Source organism: Scyliorhinus canicula, chromosome 4 (genome assembly GCF_902713615.1).
Source record: "Scyliorhinus canicula chromosome 4, sScyCan1.1, whole genome shotgun sequence".
Classification (NCBI taxonomy): domain Eukaryota; kingdom Metazoa; phylum Chordata; class Chondrichthyes; order Carcharhiniformes; family Scyliorhinidae; genus Scyliorhinus; species Scyliorhinus canicula.
Window position 1 is genome coordinate 64,668,140 of NC_052149.1, and position 21,217 is coordinate 64,689,356.

Consider the following 21,217-nt stretch of genomic DNA (forward strand, 5'->3'; position numbering starts at 1 on the left):
AGTTCTTTCAAAGACATTTTTCAAAATTAGCTGGATTGGATACATGGGGTCAAGTCCAAAATCTATGTGAACCCTGTTCCACACCAAAATTCTTCAAAGCTGGGCCCATCTCATACACTGTACGTCGGAAAGTTGAGGCTGAGTTGATAAATTTGGAGGAATTAGGAACCTTAAGAACAGTACACTTCTCTTAATGGGTGGCCCCTATTGTTCCTGCCCTAAAACCTGACTGCACCATTTGGATCTGTGGCGATTACAAGGTCACCATAAACCCAACGGCCCAAATTGACAAATATCTGATCCCTTTACGCAAAGATGGCGGGGGGGGGGGGGGGGGGGGGGGGGAGGGGGGGGGGTGCTCACATATACAAAGCTCAACTTAAATCATGCTTACCTACAACTTGAACTAGACAAAGACTCCAGGAAATATGCAATGATCAACACACATAAGGAAATTTTCCAGTATATAACGTTCCCTTTTACCAAATCACTTGAATGCACAATTTTCAATCAACAATGGGAAACGTGTTACGAACAACTTCACAAGTCATGGAGTAATTAGACGACATCTTGGTGATGGGGACTTCATAGGAAGAACATCTGGCCAGCCTGAAGGAAGTTATTAAGAAGTTTAGAGATGCAAACTTAAGACTTAAAATGGAAAAGAGCATTTCTCAGGCCAATAAACCTGCATATTTAGGGTTTAAAGTTGACACTAAAGACCTACACCCTTTAGAAGATGAAATGAAAGCAATCAGAGAGGTTCCTGCACTGAAACAAGTTGCGGAATTAAAATTGTTCTTGTGTATGGTCAATTACTACAACCGTTTCATGCCAAACTTGGCAACAACATTAGCACGATTGCACCATTTATTTAAAAAAAATCAATGTTGGCACGGAAAGACCTGCAGCAACAGGCCTTCAAACATATCAAGTTTGTTTTATAATTGTTCAACTTATTCATTCACTTTGACCCAGACAAACTGATCACCTAAACATGCAATGCTTCACCCTATGGGATAGGAACCGTTCTTTCACACATAATGGAAGACGGCACTGACCGACCTATCGCTTTTGCTTCCCGGATGTTAACTGATGCAGAAAGAAGGCATTCACAAATTGAAAAAGAGTGCCTGGCAGTGATATACGATGTAATAAAGTTTAATCAGTATGTTTATGGTGACCGATCACAAACCATAAACAAGGAATTTCTGAAGTGTATATGGGATGGTTTTCTGGACCAGTATGATGAGGAACCAATATTGAAACAGTCCTTTTTGGAATGGCTTTGTGCAATGAGAAATGATTAGTTGGAAATCTAGTTGTGAGAGAACCCTTAGGGATGAGTGACCATAATATGGTATAATTATTTATCAAGGTGAATATTGAAGTAGTTGATTCTGAAACCATGGTTCTGAAGCTCAATAAAGGTAACTATGATGGTATGAAGCATGAACTGGCCATGACGGACTGGGAAACATTACTGAAAGGAAGGACAGTGGACAGGCAATGGCAGGCATTCAAGGAATTAATAGGTGAACTTCAAAAGTTGTTTATTCATATTTCCACAAGAGTAGAAAGGGAACTGTGGCCAAACCATGGCGTGTAAGGGAAATTGGAGATAGTATTAGATTCAAAGAAGAGGCATATGAATTAGTAAGCAAAAGCAATAGACCAGAGGATTGGAAACAGTTTAAAATCCAGCAAAGGCATACCAAGGGATTGATGAAGAAGGGAAAAATATAATTTGAAAGTAAAGAAGCGGGGAACATAAAAACTGATGGTAAAAGTTTCTATCAGTATGTAAAGAGAAAAAGATTGATAAAAATGAACAGTCAGAAACGGGAGAATTCATTACAAGGAACAAAGAAATGGCTGAGGAACTACATTTGTACTTCTGTCTTCACAACAGAAATACATGAATAATGTACCGGAAGTTCTGAGAAACACAAGTTTTATTGAGGAGCTGAAGGAAATTAGTATTAGTAAATAAATGGTTTTGGGGAAATTAATGAAATTGATGGTGGACAAATCTCCAAGGTCTGATAATCTTCACCCCAGAGTACTTAAGGAAGTGGCCCCAGATATAGTAGATCCATTGGTGGTCATTTTCCAAAATTCTTTGGACTTTGGAACGGTTCCTACAGATTAGACGGTAGTCAATATCGCCCTACTATTCAAAAAGGGAGATGGAGAGAAAACAGGGAATTATAGACCTGTGAGCCTGACACCCGTAGTAGGGAAGTTGCTGGAGTCTGTTTTCAAGGATTTCATAGCACGGCATTTGGAAAGCAGTGGTGTAATCAGACAAAGTCATCATGGATTTACAAATGGAAAATCATGCTTGACAAATCTACTAGAATTCCTTGAAGATGCAACAGTAGAGTTGACCAGGGAGAACCGGTGAATATGGTTTATTTAGACTTTCAGAAGGCTTTTGGCAAGGTCTCACATAGCAGATTAATTAGTAAAGTGCATGGGATTACGGGTAGTGTCTTGAGATGGATGGAAAGTTGGTTAGCAGACAGGAAGCAAAAAGCTGGAATAAATGAGTCTTTTTCTGATTTGCAGGCAGTGACTAATGGGATATCGCAGGGATCTGTGCTAGGACCCAAACTGTTCATATTACATATTGATGACTTGAACAAGGAAACTAAATGTATTATCTCCAAATTTGCAGGTGATACAAACTTGGTGAGAGGCTGAGCTGTGAGGAAGATGCAGAGATGCTTCAGCAGGGTTTGGACAGGCTGAGTGAATGTGCATATGCATGGCAGATTCAGTATAATGTGGATAAATGTGAGGTTATCTTTTGTAGCAAAAATAGGAAGGTAGATCATTATTTGAATGGGTGTGCATTGAAAGAGGTGAATACTCAGTGAAATCTTGGTGTCCTCATGCATCAGTCATTGAAAGTACGTGCGCAGATACAGCAGACAGTAAAGAAGGCAAATGGTATATTGGCCTTCATAGCGAGAGGATTTGAAAATAGGAATAGAGATGTTTTACTGCAATTGTATAGGTCATTGGTGAGACCACACCGGGAGTATTGTGTCCAGTTCTGGTGCCCTTACCTGAGGAAGAATGTTCTTGCTATGGAGGGAGTGCAGCAAAGGTTTACCAGGCTGATTCCTGGGATGGCGGGACTGTCATATGAGGAAAGACCAAGTCAGTTAGGATATGTTCATTTAAGTTTGAAGAGTGAGAGGGAATTTCATAGTAACTTACAAAATTCTAACATGATATAGACAGGGGAGATTCAGAAAGATTGTTCCCAATGGTGGAGTCAGAGTTTGAGGATAATGGATAAACTTTTTTGGACTGAGGTGAGGAGAAATTTCTTCACCCAGAGAGTGGTGAATCTGTGGAATTCACCACCAGAAAAAGTGAGGTGAAAACATTGTATAATTTCAAGAAGGAATTAGATATAGCTCTTGGGGCTCAAGTGGTATGGGAGGAAGGCGGGATCAGGGTATTGAACTTGATAATCATGATTATAATGAATGGTGGAGCAGACATGAAGGGCCGAATGGCCTCCTCCTGCTTCTATTTTCTATGTTTCCACTATTGGATTAATTCCGCATGGATAAGCTGATTCCACCCATTGCTTCATACATAGAAAAATACCCCGAAAATGGAACAGATAGTTTTAGGTGGTGGGCACTGATAATATGGAGCAGCTCAGCCCCTACGAACTGAGGAAAGAGGAGCTCAGTTGCGAAGACGGGATATTGCTCTGGCGTTCCCAGGTGGTGGTATCACCCTCAGTAAGAGAGCTGCCACTACAAGAACTGCATTGCACATCCTGGTTAACCAAAATGAAAATGCTGGTCAGAAGCTACAAATGGTGGCCAGGCATTGACAAAGACATCAAGAATCTGGTCCACCAAGGGTGCCTATTGCCAAACACAGCAGACCCTTCTGACTGCCGCTCAACTTGCCAGGTGGGATGTTCAATACCTTTCAATTAGAAAATTGTGGATGGTAACCCCCTATTTAAGAAAGGTGAGAAATGGAAACCAGGGAATTATAGACCTGTTAGCCGAACATCTGTTGAAGGGAAATGACATGAATCTATAATTAAGGATAGAGTGAACACCTTGAAAACTTTTAGATGAGAGAGAGCCAGCATAAAGGGTAAATCTTGATGGCATTTTTTGAAGAAGTGACTAAATTGGACAGGAGAATGACTATGGATGTTATTTATATGGACTTCCTGAAGGCATTCAGTAAGCTTCCTCACAAGAAACCATTAGCTTGAAATGAAATGAAATGAAAATCGCTTAATGTCACGAATAGGCTTCAATGAAGTTATTGTGAAAAGCCCCTAGTCGCCACATTCCGGCGCCTGTCCGGGGAGGCTGGTACGGGAATTGAACCGTGCTGCTGACCTGCTTTGCTGGGTCTGCTTTAAAAGCCAGCGATTTAGCCGAGTGAGCTAAACCAGCCCCTGCTGTTAAATTAAGTTGAATCTCATGGAATTGATGGTAAACCCTTGATCTGGTTCGAAAATTGATCGAGTGTCAGGAGACAAAAAGCAGGAATAATGTACAGTTACTCTTATTGGCAGGATAGGACTAGTGATGCTCTGCAATAATCTGTGTTATGGTCTGCAAGTAGTCATTGTATTTATTAACAACTTGGATGATGGGATAAAAAGATGCATATCTTTGTATCAGTGGAAAATCTAGACAACTGACAATGTAAACACAAATTTATAAAGAGATATTAATAGATTGAGTGAATGGGCAAAACTGGGTCAAATGGATTTCGGTGTCGGAAGCTGTGATATCATAAACTTTGGATTTAACGAGGATACTTTCTAAATGGTGAAAAGCTGAAAACAGTGGGTCCAAGAGGATTTGGTGAAAAGCTGAAAACAGTGGGTTCAAGAGGATTTGAGGGTATCATTAGTGATCATGAAATTATCATGAACAAGTACAGAAAGTAGTAAAAAGTGAATGGATTGCTTGGCTTTATGTCCAGTGCAAGAGTACTGAGGTGGAGGAGGTCATTTTTCATCTACACAAAGCCCTGGTTAAGCCATTTCCATTTCTCTAGTAGCTCCCTGTTTCTTTACTCTAGTCTTTGGTTACTCCCCAACCATTACATTAAATTTGCCCTAAAAGTTCAATTTCTCATTTTTATTGATTTCATCTGATTAATTTTGTTTTCTATCCACTTACAAACAATTTAGTGACTGGACTACAAATACAGAGGTCTGGACTAATGCTCTGGAGTACAGGCTTATGGTAGAGAGAAGGTCTAAAATGAAGCTGCTGAAGATGGTTGGACCTAGGAACTCCTGTAGTGATGTCCTGGAGCTGAGATGACCGACCTCGAACAACCACAAACATCTTCCTTTGAATTAGATATGGCTCCAACCAGTGGAGAGTTTTGCCCCTTATTTCCATTGACTTCAAGTTTGCTAAGGCAGCAGGAAGCCATACTCCGTCAAAAACTGTCCTGATGTTGAGGGTAATAACTCTCACCTCATCTCAGGAGTTGAGTTCTTATGACCATGTTTGAACCAAGACTGTAATCAGATCAGAAACTGAATGGTCCTGGTGGAATCCAAACTGAACATCAGTGAGCAGGTTATTGCTGAGCAAGTGCTGCTTGATAGCACTGATGACCTCTTCCATAATTTGGCTTATGATCAAGAGTAGATTAATGTGACTGTAACTGGTTGGGTTAGATTTCTCCTGTATTTTGTGGACAGGCCACACCTGGGCAATTTTTTACAAAGGGAGGGTAGATGCCAGTGTTGTAGCTGTTCTGGAACTTCTGGTTACAAAGAACAATGAACAAAGAAAAGTACAGCACAGGAACAGGCTCTTCAGCCCTCCAACCTGCGCCAACCATGCTGCCCGTCTAAACTAAAATCTTCTACACTTCCGGGTTTCGTATCCCTCTATTCCCATCCTATTCGTGTATTTGTCAAGATGACCCTTAAACGTCACTATCGTCCCTGCTTCCACCACCTCCTCCGGCAATGAGTTCCAGGCACCCAGTACCCTCTGGGTAAAAATCTTACCTGGTACATCTCCTCTAAACCTTGCCCCTCGTACCTTAAACCTATGCCCCCTAGTAATTGACCCCTCTACCCTGGGAAAAAGTATCTAACCATCCAATCTGTCCATGCCCCTCATAATTTTGTAGACCTCTATCAGGTCGCCCCTCGACCTCCTTCGCTCCAGTGAGAACAAACCAAGTTTATTCAACCTCGCCTCATAGCTAATGCCCTCCATACCAGGCAACATCCTGGTAAATCTCTTCTGCATCCTCTCTAAAACCTCCACATCCTTCTGGTAGTGTGGCGACCAGAATTGAACACTATACTCCAAGTGTGTCCTAACTAAGATTCTATACAGCTGCAACATGATTTGCCAATTTTATACTCAAGGCCCTGGCCAATGAAAGCAAGCATGTTGGATGCCTTCTTGACTACCTTCTCCACCTGTGTTGCCCCTTTCAGTGACCTATGGACCTGTACACCAAGATCTCTGACTGTCAATACTCTTGAGGGTTCCACCATTCACTGTATAATCCCTATCTATATTAGACCTTCCAAAATGCATTACTTCACATTTGTCCGGATTAAACTCCATCTGCCATCTCACCGCCCAAGTCTCCAGACGATCTAAATCCTGCTGTATCCTCAGACAGTCCTCATCGCTATCCGCAATTCAACGAACCTTTGTGTCATCTGAAAACTTACTAATCAGACCAGTTACATTTTCCTCAAAATCATTTATATATACTATGAATAGCTAAGGTCCCACCACTGATCCCTGCGGAACACCACTAGTCACAGCCCTCCAATCAGAAAAACACCCTTCCATTGCTACTCTCTGCCTTCTATGACCTAGCCAGTTCTGTATCCATCTTGCCAGCTCACTTCTGATCCCGTGTGACTTCACCTTTTATACCAGACTGCCATGAGGGACCTTGTCAAAGGCCTTACTGAAGTCCATAAAGACAACATCCACTGCCCTATCTGCATCAATCACCTTTGTGACCTTCTCGAAAAACTCTATCAAGTTAGTGAGACACGACCTCCCCTTCACAAAACTGTGTTGCCTCTCGCTAATATGACCACTTGCTTCCAAATGGGATTAGATCCTGTCTCGAAAAATTCTCTCCAGTAATTTCCCAACCACTGACGTAAGGCTCACCGACCTGAAGTTCCCTGGATTATCCTTGCTACCCTTCTTAAACAAAGGAATAACATTGGCTATTCTCCAGTCCTCCAGGACATCACCTGAAGACAGTGAGGATCAAAATATTTCTGTCAAGACCTCAGCAATTTCCTCTCTTGCCTCCTTCAGTATTCTGGGATAGATCCCATTAGGCCCTGGGAACATATCCACCTTAATATTTTTCAAGATGCCCAACAACTCTTCTTTTTGGATCTCAATGTGACCCAGGCTATCTACACACCCTTCTCCAGACTCAACATACACCAATTCCTTCTCTTTGGTGAATACTGATGCAAAGTATTCATTTAGTACTGCCCCCATTTCCTCTGGCGTCCACACATAGATTCCCCTCTTGTCCTCCAGTGGGCCAACTCTTTCCCTGGCTACCCTCTTGCTTTTTATGCACATGCAAAAAGCCTTGGAAGTTTCCTTAACTCTGTTTGCCAATGACTTTTCCTGACCCCTTTTAGCCTTCCTGACTCCTTGCTTAAGTTCCTTCCTACTTTCCTTATATTCCACACAGGCTTTGTCTGTACCCAGCCTTCTCGCCCTGACAAATGCCTCCTTTTTCTTTTTGATGAGGCCTACAATATCTCTTCTTATCCAAGGATCTCAAAATTTGCCATATTTATCCTTTCTCCTCACAGGAACATACCGGTCCTGAATTCCTTTCAACTGACATTTGAAAGCCTCCCACATGTCAGATGTTGATTTACCCTCAAACATCTGCCCCAATCAGTTCCTGCCTTAAGGACCACTCTTATCCTTGTCCACCAACACTTAACCCAGTAACCCCACCCAACACTAAAGGCAATTTTGAACACTAAGGCCAGGCAATGTCCATCTCCAATAAAAAAGAATCTAACCATCTCTCCATGACATTACCATCACTGAATCCCCCCACAATTAATGTTCCAGGGATTACCATTGATCAGAAATGGAACTGACCCAGCCACCTGAATACTGTGGGTCCAAGAGCAGGTCAGACACTGGGAATTCTGTGGTAAGTAATTCAGTTCCTGTCCCCTCAAAGCCTGTTCATTATCTGCAAGATACAAGTCAGGAGTGTGATAGAATACTCTTCACTTGCTTGGATGTGTGCAGCAACAATCAAGAATCTCAAAAACATCCAGGACAAAGCAACTCACTTGATTGGCACACCATTCACCACATTAAATATTCACTGCCCCACTACTGATTCACAGTGTCAGCAGTTTGTATCATCTACAAGATGCATTGTAACAACTCACCAAGACTCCTTCAACAGTGCCTTCCAAATCCATGACCTGTGCCATCTAGAAGGGCAAGGGGCAGCAGATATCTAGGAGCATTACCGCCTGCAAGTTCCCCTCCAAACACGCACCATCCTAACTTAGGTCTAAAATGCCATTCCTTCGCTGTCGCCGGGTCAAAATCCTGGAATTCCCTTTCTAACAGCACATGGTCTACAACGGCTAAACAAGGCTACTCACAATCACCTTCTCAGGGGCAAAGAGGGAAGGGTAGTAAATGCTGGCTTAGCCAGGACACCCAAATCTTGTGAAAGATTTGTTAAAAAGCTTCCACCCTGTGTATGCAATAGGCCTTTTTCAATATCAGAGCCTGTATGATTATTTTATTTTGCTTAGACTCAACTTGATTGAAAGAAAAATAAGATTGCATGGTTAAATTATCCTGTGCCAATTATTGGTTAAATTGTCTGTGCGCTTTTCTTAGAAGCATTCATATTTTGAACTATACTTTTACAGATTTATATTTTCCATCATGTATCTATGCAGTTACCAACATCTGCTGTTCACAAACTTACCTCCTGCCCCTATTCTTCTCTGGCAGCATTTTTCAAACTTTTTTCCACAGGACCCACATTTGCCAACCGGCCAACCTTCATGACACACGCCAAGTTTGCTTACCTTTTAGGTGAAAGGGGAGCCTGCTTGGTCCTCACGATCACACTTGTATCTGGTTGAAAGGAGGAGAGGATAATGCACATACTAGGTGCAGACTACAGCCGGTTCCTTTGTGCCGTCTTCATTGCTATGAAAACAGAAAACCCAACCTTGCACAGCAACAAAATATGTGTTTTATTCAGCACTGGATACTCCTGGGAGATGCTACTCCAGAATGCTGACAGCCTCATGGGCGTTTGGTGTGTTTTAATGTGGTATTTACAGGTCAGCTACAGCACACCAAAAAAATAGGTGTCAACCTGGTGAAGCTACAACACAGGACTACTTGTGCCAAACAGCATAAACAGCAAATAATAGTTAGAGCTAAGCGATTCCACAATGAACCCATCAGATCCAAGCTCTGCAGTCCTGCCACATCCAACCGGGAATGGTGATGGACAATTAAACAACTTACTGGAGGAGGAGGCTCCACAAATATCCCCAGCCTCCATGATGGAGGAGCCCAGCACATATGTACAAAATTCAAAGTTGACGCATTCTCAACAGCTTTGGCCATATGTGATGATGAGTGGATGATCCATCTCGGTCTCCTCTGGAGGTCCCCAGCATCACAGCCTTCAACCAATATGATTCACTCCACATGATATCAAGAAACGGCTGAAGGCAAAGGCTGTGGGCCCTGACAATATTCCGTCAATAATACTGAAAACTTGTGCTCCAGAACTTTCCGTACCCCTAGCCAAGCTATTCCAGTACAGCTACAGCACTGGCATTAACCCGGCAATGTGGAAAATTGCCCAGGTGCGTCCTGTACACAAGAAACAGGAGAGATGCAACCCAACCAATTACTGCCCTATCAGTCTACTCTCCATTATCAGCAAAGTGGTGGAAGAGGTCATCAACAGTGCTATCAAGCGGCACTTACTCAGCAATAACATGCTCATGGATGCTCATTTTGGGTTTCGCCAGGGTCACTCATTACAGCCTTGGTTCAAACATGGACAAAAGTGTTGAATTCCAGAGAGACTGCCCTTGACATCAAGGCAGCATTTGACCGAGTATGGCATCAAGGAGGCCTAACTAAACGAGTGTCAATCCCAGGGGGAAAACACTTTGCTGGTTGGAGTCATACTGGCACTAAGTAAGATGGTTGTGGTGGTTGGAGGTCAATCATCTCATCTCCAGGACATCTCTGCAGGACAAGTTGCTTAGGGTAGTGTCCGAGGCCCAACCATCTTCATCTGCTTCATCAATGATCTCCTTTCCATCATAAGGTCAGAAGTAGGGATGTTTGTGGATGACTGCACAATGTTCAACACCATTTGTGACTGCTCAGTTATTGAAGCAGTCAATGTCCAAATGCAAATAAACCTGGACAATATCTAGGCTTGGGCTGACAAGTGGCAAGTTACATTTGCACCATACAAGTGCCAGGCAATGACCATCTCCTACAAGAGAGGATCTAACCATCGGCCCTTGGCATTACCATCGCTGAATCCCCCACAATCAACATACTGGGAGTTACCATTGATCAGAAACTGAACTGGACTAACCACATTAATACTGTGGCTACCAGGGCAGGTCAAAGTTTAGGAATCCTACAGGGTGTAACTCACATCCAAACCCCGCAAAGACTGTCCACCATCTAAAAGGCACAAGTCAGGAGTGTAATGGAATACTCTCCATTGCTTGGATGAGTGCAGCTCCAACAACACTCAAGAATCTCAACACCATCCAGGACAAAGCAGCCCACTTGATTGCTCCTTCTTCCACAAATATTCACTCCCTCCACCACTGACAAACAGTGGCAACCATGAGTCCCATCTACAAGATGCACTGCCATAATTCACCAAGGTTCCTTAGACAGCACCTTCCAAACCCATGACCACTATCATCTTGAAGGACAAGAGCAGCAGATACCTGGGGACCCCACCACCTGGAGGTTAGCCTCCAAGTCACCACCGTTCTTTCACTGTCGCTGGAACTCCCTCCCTGACAGCACAGTGGGTGTATCTAGTCCTCAAGGACCACAGTGGTTTAAGAAGGCAGCTTTCTACCACTTTCTGTAGGGCAACTGGGGATGGCCAATAAATGCTGGCTTAACTAACGAAGCCTATATCCCTTAAATTAATTTCAAAAAAATAGTAGCATCTATGTAGGGATGTTTTTTCCACTTGTGGGGAGACCACAACCAGATGCCATATAAATAAGGTCATTAATAATAAATCCAAAAAGGAATTGAGGAAGAAATGTCTTACCAGAGAGTGGTGAGAATGTGGAACTTTCCCTACAAGGAATAACTGAGGTGATAGCATTTAAGGGAAAGCTGGATAAGATGTGAGAATGAAAAGAGTAGAAGAATATGTTGATGGGATCTGATGAAGAGGAATGACAGGAGGCTTGTGTGGAGCATAATCTCAGCATAGATCACTTGTTTTAAATTGCTTGTTTCTGTGCTGTAAATACTTTGTCATTTTATTTGTGCGTCAACATTTTCCATTATAAAACCCTACATCCCCATTTTTGAGAAAGACTCCTCTATACACTTGTACAGATTGTGTAATTGAAGGTGACTGCTGAACATCCTTTTTAATCTCTCTGTGCCAACTCAGATACCATCTTGAAGCTGAGGGAAACTTGCTTCAAACTGTGCACTGAAATCAAACAGCAGTAGCAATCTTCATTCTTTCCTTCAGTTCTTTTTCACTGACAAATATTATTTAATACCTTCATCCATTAGTTCCAGGTTCTATTTTTAAAAATCCAGTGGTTTACGTAAGGGGAAGGGACAGGAGTGGGAATAGAAGAAAAGGAAAGGAGCAGTCAAGGGAAAGGGGTATGAAGAAGTGGTCGGGATTCAGAGGGGGAGTGAAGTGGAGGGGGGAGATGGGGACAGGAGAAGAGAAGGAAGGAAAGGATTAGGAGTACAGGAGTAAAATGAGAGGAGAGGTTTTAGTGGGAGCAAGAAGAAAAGTAATATTCAAATGTCCCCAGCCCTTTCTTATATACCCCATCAAGCTCTGTACCTATTTTTTTGTTGTTGTATTTTGTTATTTACAGTACAAAAGGATGCCATTTGGCCCATCGTGTCTGCACTGGCTCCCAAAAGAGTTACCCAGCTAATCCCATTCCCCAGCCCTATCTCCGTAGCCTTCTTAATAGATCACTTTCAAACGTGGGCGGATGCCCTGGAAAGGGTGAATTCCTCCTCTTCCTGTGCGAGGCTTAGCCTCATACAGTTCAAGGTATTGCATACGGCCCATATGACTGGGACGAGGATGGGTAGGTTTTTCGGGGGCGAAGACAGGTGTGCTAGGTGCTCGGGGAGCCCAGCGAATCACGCCCATATGTTTTGGGAATGCCCAGCGTTGGGGGAGTTTTGGAAGGGGGTAGCAAGGACGGTGTCGAGGGTGGTGGGATCCAGGGTCAAGCCAGGCTGGGGACTCGCAACTTTTGGGGTTGCAGTGGAGCCGGGAGTGCAGGAGGCAAAAGAGGAGGCCGGTGTTCTGGCCTTTGCGTCCCTAGTAGCCCGGCGGAGGACCTTGCTTCAATGGAAGGATGCGAGGCCCCCAAACGTGGAGGTCTGGATCAATGATATGGCGGGCTTCATCAAATTGGAGAAGGTGAAATTTGCCCTGAGGGGATCAGTACAGGGGTTCTTTAGGCGGTGGCACCTTTCCTGGACTTCCTGGTGGAACGGTAGGGAAATAGGCTGACAGCAGCAGCAACCCCGGGGGGGGGGGGGGGAGGGGGTGGGGGGGGGTGGGGGGTGGGGGGGGCTGGGTTCAGTGGGAGGGAGAATTGTGTACGTATGGGTTTGTAGGATGTGGCGGGTGTTATCTCTTTCCTTTTTGTTGTTTGCTTTTTTTTTGTTTTAGTAGTTGCTTTTGTAGTTGGGTGGTTGTGGTTCTTGGGTTTTTACCATGGTTGCTTTGTTAATATTATTTTGTTGTTTATATTTTGTGAAAATCTTAATAAAAATTATTTTTTTTTAAAATAGATCACTTTCAAATATTTATCCAGTTCTCTTTTGAAACCTATGGAATCTGCCTCCACCATCCAAATCCCAGCAGCTTAATACCAACTAGTGGAAACAGAATATCCTTCTTTACCCTGTCAAAATTGTTCATAATTTTGCGTACCTCAACATCGTACCCATCCATCCTCTGTCCTTCTCTCCTGCTCTGTCTCTCCCTGCAAGCATCATCTGTCCTGTCCCCTGATGGCTCTGACTTGATGGGACTAAAACTAAGAGCAGCGCGGTAGCATGGTGGTTAGCATCAATGCTTCACAGCTCCAGGGTCCCAGGTTCGATTCCCGGCTGGGGCACTGTCTGTGCGGAGTCTGCACGTCCTCCCCGTGTGTGCGTGGGTTTCCTCCGGGTGCTCCGGTTTCCTCCCACAGTCCAAAGATGTGCGGGTTAGGTGGATTGGCTAGGCTAAATTGCCCTTAGTGTCCTAAAAAATAATGTTAATGGGGGTTGTTGGGTTACTGGTATAGGGTGGATACGTGGGCTTGAGTAGGGTGATCATTGCTCGGCATAACATTGAGGGACGAAGGGCCTGTTCTGTGCTGTACTATTCTAATTCTAAGACTATTTTGCGTAATCAGTTTCTATTCTAAATCTATAAATTAGAATTCATCTTGCAAATACAAAAAATAGGATTAAATATCTAACTTTTAAACAGAGCAGAATTATATCTGTGAGCTATGCTCTAAATATCACCACCCCACAACCCAATTCACCTGATGGCTACAATGTACTTGCTGCAACATTAGTTTCAAACACACCACTTGTTGAAAATGTGTGTATTGCAAAGAGAAACAGGAAAACCACAAAAGTTGCTCTAAAAGCTTTTCAAGGTAGAGGTAAATGGAGAGACAGTAGACAGGAATTTATGTTACCTCACCAATTGTTGCAAATCCTAAAATAGATATATCCAAAGATTTTGTGGCATTTGTAGAGCCTACCAACATTATTATCCTGAGATGGATTCACTTGCCTTAAGTAACCCATTACTTCCTCGTACATGTGAGTTCATCCACTCCCACGGAGGCCTCAACGTCAAGTCTGGGGTGTCGTTTAAATCATCCAGGTTAATCAAGGACCATCAGGTGGTTCTGGACTCCCAAGGGTGCTGGAGATTTGACATTCTTGGTTGAATAATAATAATCTTTTATTATCAAAAGTAGTTTACATTAACACTGCAATGAAGTTTCTGTGAAAATTCCCGAGTCGCCACACTCCAACGCCTGTTCTGGTACAGTGAGGGAGAATTCAGAACGTCCAAATTACCTAAAAATACCAGTGCACTTACTTGTTGTAGCATGAACCCAGTGTTAGTCTCGATTATAATCACCAGGTTTGCCATGTTGCACATTGAGTAACATTTAATGATTATTTTATTCTGATTGAATAGAGCTTTTTAACAAGGACCCTCAGGCAGTGGCGGTCTTGGTGTAGTTTGGATGCAACAGAAGAGAAACACCTGCGTTTTGCTTCTGTCGTTAATCATAGCTACCCTATGCAGATATTCTATCACACTGTGTGTTTAATTAAAAAAGGAAGCATGAATATTTTATTAAATCACTTATTTCTGAAGTAATCCCCACAGACCACCAGAGCTATAAGATGCCTTTCTTCACACAAATATGCAAATCTTTACTTAATTCAGAACTCTCCTTAGAAGAAAACAGTGTAAATGGAATAATTTAATTAATATCAGGCACCTGTAATCGATTATAGTCTGCATATGTTTAAGTGGAAAATTGTAAAGTGGTCTATAAATCCAGATATATTTGCTTTATCTCGCTGTTTAGATATTCAGCAGCTGTAACTATTGTCAATTGTAAATGTTGTGAAACATTAGGCCTTTATTTTGCTGGGTATTTTGCAAAATTAGTGAGGCATCTTTAATTTGAAATGGTGTATTATATGGAGATTTTATTAATTGCCAATTGCCAATTAATTGCCAATATGTACATCTTTGAACGAAGACTCATACCCGGCAAGACATATCTTCTTCCTTAACCTGACCCCTTAATTAAGGAGGCCAAACATAACCTGAAGCTTCTGCTGGCGGGAATGGCTGAACTAAATAGTTCCCATGAGTTTGCTGTGTCCCAGATTACTAAACACTTAGTAACACATCAGTAATCTCCAGCACCAAACTCTGGCTGTTAGAATTACCATTGATGCAAGCATATTGCAGTTAATTGGACATTATCTTTTGCCTTTGTTTATGCATATTCTATTATCTAAACACTTAAAAATTAGATGCATTAAAATATTCTGCACTTATAAACTGTACCAGTGACCAAGTCAAAACAGCAATTGTAATATAAATATCTTCGGAATTACTGTTTTCTTCAGAATCCTTTTTCTGAGGCTTATGCAAGATTTTTGTATTTCAAAATCAGATGAAGTGTTATTATATTTTTATTCATCTGTGGCATGTGAATATAGTGGTAGGACAGCATTTAATGTTCTTTACAAGGTGGTGGCAAGCGGTCGTCTTTAACCTTTGCAGTACATGTGGTGTAGGTGCACCCGAAAACATGTTAAATAGGGAAATCCAGGATTTTGAGTCAGCGATAATGAAGAGCGGCAATATAATTCTAAGCCAAGATGACGGGCAACTTGGAGGAAACTTACAGGTGATGGTATTCCCATGTGTCTGCTGCCCTTGTCCCTTTTAGGTGGTACAGGTCATAGATTTGAAAGGTGCTGTCAATGTGTCTTGTAGATGCTTCACACTGCTGTCGCTGTGCACAAATAGTGGAGGAAGTGAATGTATAAGATGGTGGATGCTGTGTGGATCAAAAACAGGCTGCTTTGTCCTGGAAGGTGATGACTATTTTTGGAGCTTTGCTCAGCCAGGCAAGTGTAGAGTATTCCAGCCCTTGTGCCTTGTAGACGATGGACAGGCTTTAGGAATTCAGGAGGCTTGTCTCAGAATTCCCGGTCTCTGATCTGCTCTTGTAGTGCAGTATTTATATGACTGGTGCAGTTAAGAACAATTAACAAAGAAAATTACAGCACAGGAACAGGCCCTTCGGGCCTCCCAGCCTGCGCCAATCCAGATCCTTTATCTAAACCTGTCTCCTATTTTTGAAGGTCTACTTCCCTCTGTTTCCCGACCGTTCATATATCTGTCTAGATGCATCTTAAATGATGCTATCATGCCCGCCTCTACCACCTCCGCTGGCAAAGCGTTCCAGGCACCCACCACCCTCTGCATAAAAAACTTTCCACGCACATCTCTCTTAAACTTTCCCCCTCTCACCTTGAAATCGTGACCCCTTGTAATTGACACCCCCAATCTTGGAAAAAGCTTGTTGCTATCCACCCTGTCCATACCTCTCATAATTTTGTAGACCTCAATCAGGTCCCCCCTCAACCTCCGTTTTTCCAATGAAAACAATCCTAATCTACTCAACCTTTCTTCATAGCTACCACCCTCCATACCAGGCAAAATCCTGGTGAACCTCCTCTGCACCCTCTCTAAAGCATCCACATCCTTCTGGTAATGTGGCGACCAGATCTGCACGCAGTATTCCAAATGTAGCCTAATCAAAGTCCTATACAACTGTAACATGACCTGCCGACTTTTGTACTCAATACCCCGTCCGATGAAGGCAAGCATGCTGTATGCCTTCTTGACCACTCTATCAACCTGCGTTGCCACCTTCAGGGTACAATGGACCTGAACTCCCAGATCTCTCTGTACATCAATTTTCCCCAGGACTCTTCCATTGACCATATAGTCCGCTCTTGAATTAGGTCTTCCAAAATGCATCACCTCGCATTTGCCTGGATTGAACTCCATCTGCCATTTCTCTGCCCAACTCTCCAATCTATATTTTGCTGTATTCTCTGACAGTCCTCCTCGCTATCTGCAACTCCACCAATCTTAGTATCATCTGCAAACTTGCTAATCAGACCACCTATACCTTCCTCCAGATCATTTATGTATATCACAAACAACAGTGGTCCGAGCACGGATCCCTGTGGAACACCACTAGTCACCCTTCTCCATTTTGAGACACTCCCTTCCACCACTACTCTCTGTCTCCTGTTGCCCAGCCAGTTCTTTATCCATCTAGCTAGTACATCCTGAACCCCATACGACTTCACTTTTTCCATCAACCTGCCATGGGAAACTTTATCAAACGCCTTACTGAAGTCCATGAAGTTCATCGTCCTTGTCCTTGACCATGAAGTTTCTGGTCAGTGGTAATCACCAGGATGTTGAGGAAGTTACATGTTGGGAGATTCAGCGATGGTAATGCCACTGAATGTCAAGTGGAAATTGTTACATTCTCTCTTGTTAGAGATGCGCATTGCCTGACACTTGTGTGACATGATTGTTATTCCTTTTCATCCCAAACCTGAATGTTGCATGGAGGCAGAGAGTTCGACAGTATCTGAGGAGATGTGAATGTTACCTAACACCATACAATGATGAATGAACATTCTCACTTCAAACCTTATGTTGAGGAGAGGTCACTGATGTAGCAATTGAAGGTATGCTGGGCCTACTCTGAGGAAATCCTACAGTGATGACTTGGAGGGGCGGCACGGTGGCACAGTGGTTAGCACTGCTGCCTGACGGTGCTGAGGATCCGGTTTCGATCCCGGCCCCGGGTCACTATCCGTGTGGATTTTGCACATTCTGCTCATATCTGCGTGGTCTCATCCCCACAGCCAAAAAAGATGTGCATGGTAGGTGATTGGTCACGCTAAATTGCCCCCTTAACTGAAAATAAAAAGAATTGAGTGTTCTAAATTATTTTTTTGAAGTGATGTCTTGGGGCTGAGATGAATGGTTTCCAACAATCACAACCATCTTCCTTTGTGTTAGGTATGATTCCAACTGGTGGAGACGTTTCCCTCATTTCCTATTGACTTCAGTTTTGCTAAGCCATGTTGGCAAGTCATGTTGCAGCTGTATAGAACCTTAGTTAGGCCACACTTGGAGTATAGTGTTCAATTCTGGTCGCCACACTACCAGAAGGATGTGGAGGCTTTAGAAAGGGTGCAGAAGAGATTTACCAGGATGTTGCCTGGTATGGAGGGCATTAGCTATGAGGAGCGGTTGAATAAACTTGGTTTGTTCTCACTGGAACGACGGAGGTCTACAAAATTATGAGGGGCATAGACAGAGTGGATAGTCAGAGGTTTTTTCCCAAGGTAGAGGGGTCAATTACGAGGGGTATAGGTTTAGGGTGCGAGGGGCAAGGTTTAGAGGAGATGTACGATGCATGTTTTCTTACACAGAGGGTAGTGGGTGCCTGGAACTCACTGCCAGAGGAGGTGGAGGAAGCAGGGATGATAATGACGTTTAAGGGCATCTTGACAAATACATGAATAGGATGGGAATAGAGGGATACGGACCCCGGAAGTGTCGAAGATTTTAGTTCCTACGAGCAGCATGGTCGGCACAGCCTTGGAGGACCGAAGGGCCTGTTCCTGTGCTGTACTTTACTTTGTTCTAAGTCAGCTTGATAGCACATTCTGTCAAATGCTGCCTTGATGTCATCACCTCACCTCTAAAGTCAGCTCTTCTGTGCATGTTTGAGCCAAGGTCATAAAGGGGAATGTGGGATCCTGGGCTTTTCAAAGAGATGCTTGGAGTAAAAAAAAACAAGGATATTATGCAGACGTTTGTAAAATACTGGATTAGCCTCAACTGGAGTATTGTGTCCAATTGCAGGCACCACAATTTACGAAGCACATTTAAGCATTGGAGAATGCCCAGAATAGTTTTGCCAGAATGGTTCCAAGGATGAGGGACTTCAGTTATTTGGATAGATTGGAGAAGCTGGGGTTTAACCTTAGAGAAAAGAAGGTTGTGTGGATATTTAGAGCATAGAACAATGAAAAATGCTTATTGTCACAAATAGGCTTCAAATGAAGTTGTTGTGAAAAGCACCTAGTCACTACATTCCGACGCCTGTTCGGGGAGGCTGGTACAGGAATTGAACTATGCTGGCTTGCCTTGGTCTGCTTTCAAAGCCAGCGATTTAGCCTTGTGCTAAACCAGCCCAAACAAAGAACATAGAACAGTACAGCACAGTACAGGCCCTTCGACCCACGATGTTGTGCCTTTGATTGACGTATTCGCAATTATGAGGGATATGGACAGAGATTTTGAGAGAAACTGTTCCCATTAACAGAAGGGGCAAGAAGAAGAAGATATTCATTTATGGTAAATGGCAATATAACAAACACATGTTCTAACATGCCTTGAAGGAATAGCAGCATGATATCACTAGAAGCAAAATGTGTCATATGGTCTTAGATTCACTTTTGCTTTGAGCAGAGCGCACACAATTCTATTGTCTTCACGTTTTATATCTATGTGCCCAGCCTTAATAAATGAACCCACAATATGTTTACCCAGTCCTTTAGGAACAATTAGGTTGTATATCATTATGATAACATGTCAAAGGCAATGACTGAGAAAATGTTTTTGCACAGCAAATGTTTTGGACTTGGAATCCACTGCCTCAGAATGTAGTGAAGGCAGATAAAACCATGGCTTTCAAAATGAAATTGGATAATTATCTGAAGAGAAAGAAAAATGCTTTGAGGAGCGGGCGGGACTAGCCAAGTTGCTCTTGCAGCAAGTGGGTACAAATATGATGGGCCTCCTTCTGTATTGTAACTATCCTATGATTTCCTTCCCCTTACATGGAAATCTTTGCTGAACCATTTCAATTAATTATTTTTCCAATACTATAATTCCTTGGTTTGTTCATCAGCGGATATTCTACGTAGCAAGTCACAGTTGCATTCTTGAGAAATTTCACCCGGTTAATTCTACCAAGTCACTTTTGTTTTACCTGGTCGGATTAATTTTGTTTTGCAATGGAACCATGTCTATTGGGGAATCACAGAATTTCTGACTACCTTCTTTCATAGAGGGTGATTTTGAACCCATGTTCCCTCAGTATTCAGCTCATCTGTGACCATGTGGTGTGCATCATGCAGGTGTGTGCCCATTTCCCAGGAAGCGTCCATGATAGTGTCATCCTGCACACTCGTAGATCCCAGCCATCCTTGAGGGAGAGCAGCGGCTGGAGGGATGGCTCCTCGAGGGCAAAGGGTACCCACTCAGGAGGTGGCTGATGATGCCAGTGCGGAGGCCACAAACGCCTGCCGAGAATCGCTACAACAAGGCTCATACGTCAATGTGCGCACTGGTCGAGCAGGCGAGTGGACGGCTCAATATATGGTTTTGGTACCTGGACTGGTCAGGGAAGTCTTCCAATACAGCCCACAGAGGGTGTCCCGCATCAATGTGGTCTGCTGAGCTCTGCAACCGAGCATTGCAGCAGGACGAGCAGCAGAACTAGGAGGAGATGGAGGAATGTCGCGTCTCCTTGGAGGACAAGGAGGGCGGCAAGGTTCAACACACGGAGGAGGAACAGGAAGCACCTTGGGCAATGGCACGGGCATGCTTGGTATAAAGGGCTAGGGATGCCCTCATTGTATTTCGGTTTGAACCAGGACTGGGGAGGGAGCAGCTCTCCCACCATGGTGTCTAACAATAACTCACTAATGTGGTGCTGAGGGAGGTCCTCTTGATGGTTCCTACATTTACCTGCAGGATGCTAAAGCCATTGGTCGCATGCTGCAGGAGAATGATGGTGAGTTGTGATGAGCAATGTTCCTCTCATCCTCAGCGATATGGCTGACTCCTGCTGTCAGAGAGCGAAACACATCCTGCCAATGAATGGGCTTACCATGGGGTTCAGAGATTCTGGATGACAAATCTCAGCTAAGACTGTCCGCTCCGAAGTCAGGGCTCCTGATTTTTTTTCTCCACCTTATGTACAAAGTAGACAGTCTCTCAAGATTCTGTCAGCCCATGGTGTCCTCATCACGAGAGAAGAGTGGCAGACATGAGAGGCATGAGCATTGATGTTGTGAAGTCCGGGGGTATGGCGTAATATCAAATATGCATTGTCATTGTGGGAGGTGGGAGAGACGTAAAGCTGCTATTCTAATACTCCACAGGAATGAAGCGCCGAGTGTGGGCAGGGGTTTGAGGAGCCATGGCACTCCTGCTGATCCTCTTCCCTTCGGATGCCCAGGGGGCC

At 43.4% G+C, this 21,217-nt stretch overlaps 1 protein-coding gene across 1 annotated transcript in view; it reads left to right on the plus strand.

Moving 5' to 3' along the window:
* dab1a (DAB adaptor protein 1a) overlaps positions 1-21,217 on the plus strand; it is an 858,599-nt gene that overhangs the window by 424,083 nt on the left and 413,299 nt on the right. The gene's annotated exons all lie outside the window — the stretch shown is intronic.